Source organism: Triticum aestivum, chromosome 7B, assembly GCF_018294505.1.
Source record: "Triticum aestivum cultivar Chinese Spring chromosome 7B, IWGSC CS RefSeq v2.1, whole genome shotgun sequence".
In the NCBI taxonomy this organism is placed as follows: domain Eukaryota; kingdom Viridiplantae; phylum Streptophyta; class Magnoliopsida; order Poales; family Poaceae; genus Triticum; species Triticum aestivum.
This window is the reverse complement of record NC_057813.1, coordinates 98,362,073-98,368,906: the sequence shown is the minus strand read 5'-3', so window position 1 is coordinate 98,368,906 and position 6,834 is coordinate 98,362,073.

Sequence of the window (6,834 nt, the reverse complement as noted above, 5' to 3'; positions counted from 1 at the left end):
GGGAACATCAAGCTTCGGCTGAGCCGCTGGTTCTCGCCGTAGAAGCAGATGTTCCCGCAGCAGCAGATGTGCCTTTAGTCCTTGTTGTCGAGCCGCAAGCTCCAGCATGGGCACAGCAGATTGTCCTTTTCCTTCAGACAGGAGAACTTCCCGAAGAGCAAGAAGAAGCGGAAAGAGTAGCCCGGCAGTCAAGTATGTACCAGTTTGTCGACAACACACTGTACAGAAGAAGACTCAACGACGTGAAATTGAAGTGTATTCACCGGGAAGACAGACAAAAGCTGTTGGCAGAAATACATGGAGGCATATGTGGTCACCAGATTGGCGCAAGAGCACTTGCCGGAAAAGCGTTCCGGCAAGGTTTCTTTTGGCCAACAACCCTCCAGGATGCAACTGCACAAGTAACCAAGTGTGAAGCGTGCCAGTTTCATTCCAAACAGATACACCAGCCAGCTCAAGCTCTCCAGACGATCCCTTTATCCTGGCCATTTTCGGTCTGGGGGCTCGACATCCTCGGCCCCTTTCCCCGAGCTGTCGGGGGCTTTGAGTACTTGTACATTGCGATCGACAAGTTCACAAAGTGGCCGGAAGTGGAAGCAGTGAGGAAGGTTACAGCACAGTCAGCAGTCAAGTTCTTCAGGTCGATTGTTTGCCGTTTTGGGATCCCTAAAAGGATCACCACCGATAACGGCACACAATTCACGAGCCGCACCTTCATGCAGTATGTCCAAGATCTTGGCACCAAGGTCTGCTTCGCTTCTGTTGCTCATCCGAGAAGCAACGGTCAAGCGGAGAGGGCAAATGCTGAAGTGCTGCGCGGGCTCAAAACCAGGACTTTCGACAGGCTGCACAGGTGCGGAAAGAACTGGATTGAGGAGCTGCTGGTGGTTCTTTGGTCGATCAGGACGACACCAAATCGAGCCACTGGCCAGACACCTTTCGCTCTAGTCTATGGAGCAGAGGCAGTTCTCCCCACGGAACTCGTATACGGGTCACCTCGAGTGCTCGCTTATGATGAGCTCGAGCAAGAGCAGCCGCAACAAGATGGCGCGCTGCTCCTTGAGGAGGACCGTCTTCAGGATGCTGTACGAGCTGCTCGATACCAGCAAGCTTTGCGCCGCTACCATAGCCGCAAAATTAATGCCAGAAGTCTCGAGGAAGGCGACCTTGTTCTTTGGTGCGTTCAGTCCGCCAAGAATTCCAACAAGTTGATGCCGAAGTGGGAAGGCCCTTACCGGGTGAAACGAGTCACTAGGCCTGGCGTTGTCCGCCTTGAGACCGAAGATGGCATTCCGGTGAGCAACTCCTGGAACATTGAGCATCTTCGTAAGTTTTACCCATAAGGCGCGGTTGCCGGAACCTGTTCCGGCAACCACCTTTTGTACAAGTCTTGCCGATGTTGCATGTAATCCTTTTGACAAAGCCGGGCGCAGAACCCGTGCATAAGTAAAGCTCATGTGCTCTGCACATCTTGTCAATTCCATGCTTTCTACTATCTTTGCATGCGTTATCTGACACTTTGTGCAGCGCCTACCCCCGGTAAGCAATAACGAGCCATAAGGCACCATATCTTTATTTTCTCTTCTTTCTTTTTCTCAAAAAGGAAAGGAAGGTTCCCTCGCACACACGTTTGCCAGGGGGAAAGGAGAAGATAATGGTGTGGACCAGGCATCGTTCAAGGAAGTTTCGCCTTACCGGAAAGCAAACGACAGAAAAGCTAAGTTGCCAAAGTTTGAGCAATCAGTTTTAAATTTTTAAGTTATCTTCCTCGAACGACCGTACTTTGTATGGAAAACCTGTGCGCAGAGGAACCAACTCGTAGCTAGTTGCGCCCTTACTTTGTTTCGAGTCCGCTCAACAACTTAAGTGAGCTGCGACTAGTTGCGACAAGGTTTCTTGTCGGAAGCGGCACCGCCAGCAGGCTGCTGATGTCCCGCACTCAGCGCTCGCGGCTAAGGTGCCTACGCCGACAAGTTCCCTAAAAGCGTAGGGCAAAAACATACAAAGGAAGGAATCAAGTAAAGGAAATAACACAGCAATCTCTACCCAAAGTAGAGTTATATTACAAGATAGCTTGTCGCAGCTCTAACAGATTGTTCTTATAACATGACCAGCAGCGATAAGAAAAAGAGAAAACAGGCGGCCTAATCTACGCGATCGCCCTCAACCCTCTTGATCTCGCTCACTTTGTCCATAATGGGTGCGACAAGGGCCTTGAGCGCTTCCAGATCAGCATCCGGCGGCAAGGACCTGAGGACGTTGGTGAGGTTGAGGCCTAGATTGCGGAAGGCCACCTTCACCAGCACCTTTTGAAGAACTCCCGTGCAGATCTTGCGCGACTCATCGGCCAGCTGCTTTGGGATCTTCTCCCAGAGTCGCTGGAGGGCCGTCGCCACGCCTTTGAAGAACAAGCTGAGCTTGACGCTGGGTTGGAGGTGCTCATCGGAGGAGTACCCGAGATCCTCCATCCCTAGCTGCGCCAGCTCCCCGTCGATGGCTGCGGCAACATTCACCAGACCCTCGGTCCAGTGCTCCACAGTCTCCCTAAAAGCATTCTGGGCGGCAGCAGCAATCGCCAGCAGCACCTCGTCGGCCTTGATCTTCTCCTTCAAGGCCACCTCCTGCTCCCTGGCACCGTCCAGCGACTCGGTCAAAGTGGCCAGCTTCAACTCGAGATTTGCGTTGGAATCCTTGGCGGCGCTAAGCTCTTTGCTCCTCTCGGCGAGAAGACCCTGCAGCTCGCCATGGGCGGCGGTGTCCTTCTCGTGCTCACGTTTGAGCGCGGCAAGCTCCTCGCCGCTCGCCTTGAGATCGGCCTCCAGCTGCGCCATCTTCATCTCCAGCTCTTTCTTGGCGGCCTCGGCAGCTGCGGCGGCATCCTTTGCTTCCTTGAGAGCCCTGCCAATTGCTTGCTCGCGTGTGGCAAGCTCCTCCTCGTGGCTGTCAAGGTTGACCTTGCGCTGCGCCAACTCTCCTTCCTACGCAAATAGATTTTCGGCGACAAGCCGCTGTTGCTCTTCAACTTTAGCCTTCGAGAGGAGGAAGGCTTTCCGCTCCTCGGGGACTTGCTCCCGCTCCTCCACCAGGGATCGGAGAGCTTCCTGCCTGAGGCCCCGGAGCTCCTCTGCGCGCTTCTCGATGTCCACTCCCGCCTTTGTGACAAGCGCTTCTCGGGATTCCAGTTTGGCTTGTCGGGCGCGGTAAAGCGATAACAGCTTCCGCAGCAGCCGCTCCTCCTCAGGCTCGTCGCTGCTGCTGCTTGGCGCGTCGACCAGCGTCAGCCCAGCTGAGGCGAGCACCTCTCCGTCCAAAATTTCTCATTCGACCGGCGCCCTGGAGCTTGATGCCCAGGGGAGTTTGATGAAGATGCCATCGCCGGCCTTCAAATAGGCGCCGGGCTGGGGCTCTTCGGAGCCTGGTGCTGCAGCAGCGGCAGAGGGATCAGCGGTCAGTGCAGCGCCTAGCACTCCCGCGGCCTCGGGGCCGTCAGTACGATCGCCGGATCCCTCGCCAGCTTCTGCGGCGGCAGCTTGGCGACCTCTTCGCCGGAAGGATCATCAGCGCCGGCTTCTCCTTCGGTGGCGACAGTGTTGTCGATATTGTTGCGCGCGTCCTCCTCGCCGACGACCTCGGTCTCCATCGGCTCCGTGGCAGATGGATCTGACGACCGGAAAAGGGGAAAAAGTCAAGCAAATACCCAAAAAGAAAATCAGAAGAAGAAGAACCCAAGGGAAGTTTTCAAGCAAAAGGGTTACCTGTGCTAGGATCTGCAGTCGTGGTCTCAACCACCGGAGGATCACTGGTGCTGTCCCTTGCCGGAGAACTGTCCCTTGCCGGAGAATTCTCCCTTGCCGGAGAACACTCCCTTGCCGGGGAAGCCTCCCTTGGCGGTGTAGTCGAAGCAGATGGCACTTCGGGAGCGGCTTCCAGGCACTCTTGGTGAGGCTGCTCTGCTCCTACACAAACCAACAGTCAGATATCAGCGAAGAAAGAGCACCCATGAGCGCCTGGCAGTAAGAAGTAAACCATATACTTACGCCGGGGGCTGCGCTGGGGGCTGCTTTGAGGCATGCTTGCCGGGTCCGGCAAGGGGGTTTCGAACATGTCCCCTGCCGTCGTAATGGGATCATCCTCGATGACAATCACCGGGGCCTTGGCTCTCTTCGCCGCTCTCTGGGCCAGCGTCCTGAAAAGGAATAGGTTCAGAGTAAAACAAATCAGATACAAGACAAAGCAACAAAATTGAAGAAGTTAGAAGTACAGCAAAGAATCTTACTCTTCTTCTTCCTCGTCGGAGCTGAGCGCGGAGAGATCGAAGTCCGGCTTGCCTCCGGTGCGACGAGGCGGAGGAGTAGGTTCCCTTGCCCGCTTGGCAGGGGCAGTAGCCGTGGACCGGGAAGACCCCGCCCCAGTTGCCGCAGCGGCGTGAGGCGCTCCCGCGGCAACAGTGCTTGCCGCGGTAGAGCGTGTCGCGCGGCTTGACGGCTGTTGACTCGTTTGCTGCCCCGCTACATCCCCAGCCTTACGGAGACGCCTTCTTGGTGGAGCTGGGGGCTCCGCTTGCGACGAGCTGGCTGAAGGTTCGGGCCCGACAAGCTCTCCCTCGCCGGGCTCGCTCGACTCGGCTTCAGGCCCGACAAGCTCTTCCTCGCCGGCGAACTCCTCTCGCTCGACAAGGCTTGCCGCCTCTGCTGCCTCTGCCTCCTCCACCGTGAACCCGAACTCGCCCGCGGCAGCTGCTGCCGCTGCCTCCTCCAGCCTAGTGGCGATGTGCTGCATCTCCGCATCGGTGGTGTCGCGGGTGAGGCTCTTCTGCTCGTCGGAGCGGACCGGCACTTCAACCAAGCCGTCAAAGAACTCCTGCACGACGGCGTTTGCTGGCTCTTGCCAAGTTGGGACAATTCCATGCGAGTCGCACAGCGGCATCATTGCACGGATGCGGTCGAGCGAGGAGTTGTTGCACAACGGAACGACACCCCTCGGCAACATGAATGTATGTTGAGGATCACGCTTGAACAGTTCCAGGAGTATCGCGTCCAGCTCCAGGACAATGAAATTGAAGTTGAGGCCCGGGCGCAGCCTCATGATATCCGCCGAGTTCTGGAACTCCCAGGTGGGTCTCCTCCTCTCCTGCAGGGGGGCGATGCGGCGGCGAAGAAAATCTGCGCCAACGGCGCCTACGGTGAGCCCGGCAAGCCTGAGGCGAAGGATCCGGGTGACGGCAATCTTCAGTCTGTCGTCTTTCAGGGCCAGTTGCTCCAATCATTGCCGCGCGCTATTGGGGCTTGTCGCAGGGCGGTAAATGGCTGCGGGTTCTCCTCGACAATCCAGCACCACTCTGCTCTCCATTCCTCCCACTTGATGCGGACCTCTCCCTCCAGATAAGCTTCCTTCTTGCCGACTCTCGAGATCCAGGCGATTCCGACGGATAAGGGCTCTCCTCTCTCGACTCGGGGCATAAAGAAGTGGCGAAAAAGAGCGACGTTTGGATGGACTCCGACAAAGTTTTCGCAGAGATGTGCGAAAACTGCCATGGTCAGAACGGCGTTGGGGGTGAAGTCAAGGAGGCGGAACCCATAGGTGTTCATGATGTCACAGAAAAATTCAGAGACGGGCGGGCAGAGCCCGCAGTAGAAGAACAGCGCAAAGAAGGGGTATCCGTTCGGAGCCAGTTCTGAAGCGGCAGCCGGGAGTACCTTCATGCGCGGATGCGCTCGCGTCTCCGTCGACCAGAAGAGGTAGTAGTACTCCCTCAGCTCCTTCGCGCCGAGCTGAGGGGGGAAGATGGCCCGCTCCTTTCGCAGCGCCGCGAGCCGCTGCGCCTCGACCGATTTCACGCCCTTCCCCTTGTCGGCTTTCAGAGCCATGGCGGAGGTAGTGGGGGAGATCGACGGTGTTGGTGGTGCTGGTGGCAATGGGGGGCGGAGCGCTACTCTCTTTCAGCTTCGGGAAGAAGGCGGGAGCGACAGAGATTTGTGAAATCGGAGTAACAACCGGCGAGATGGGCGAACTGCCCCTGTTTCCCCTGCTTATAAAGAGGGAGGGGGCGGACGTTTCGTCCTTACGAATAAACAAACCACCCACGATCTCTCCCACGACGCCGCATTCGACGCGTGCCGTTGGGGGAGGGCGCGGTGGATACGGAGTAAGATACGGCATAACCCAGGCCGCGCGTGCCCGTGCCTTGTTCTGGGCCTGGCCCAACAGCGCTCGGCACCGTGTGTGGCCCAGGCCCGGGGGCTCCTGTCGGTGTACTAGAGTAGGGGTACCCTAGTATCCCTAACTTGTGCACGGGCAGTTGGAGCGCCCCGCGGCAAGGCTTGCTGGGTGACCGCCAAGGTCCTCCGTGGTTCCTTTGGAGCCATTCAAGAACAAAGTGTTTAAGCCAAGAAGACAAGGCCCAGGCAAGAGGAGCTTGCCGGGAAGGCCAACCAAGGCATCTCAAGGAACTTGCCGCGACACGCCACGCGTCCCGGCAAGGCCCGGTGAGCGACAACCTTCCGGACGCGACAAGACAATGGCCGCGGCAAGGCGCTTGCCGCGGCAGGCTACCACTCTGTACCCACGCTCCAGCACATCCACCAACGTGTCGCCTTGGGGTCTTTCCAGGTGCGCGTGGCAGGAGGCTGTGCAGCCAGCGGTGCGCAGTGGCAAGCGACGCTGACAAGATTGCCATCGTGGCGAGCGATGGCGTCCCTGACGGTCCTTTTCTGCACTGTTTGGGCGACGCAGATGGGCATTTAATGCCTTTGTCCCCTGCCATCAGGGTTAGGTAGGATACACTGTACAGGTAGTTGTACCAACCACAACTCCTTTTCCATTTTTTACCCTTGT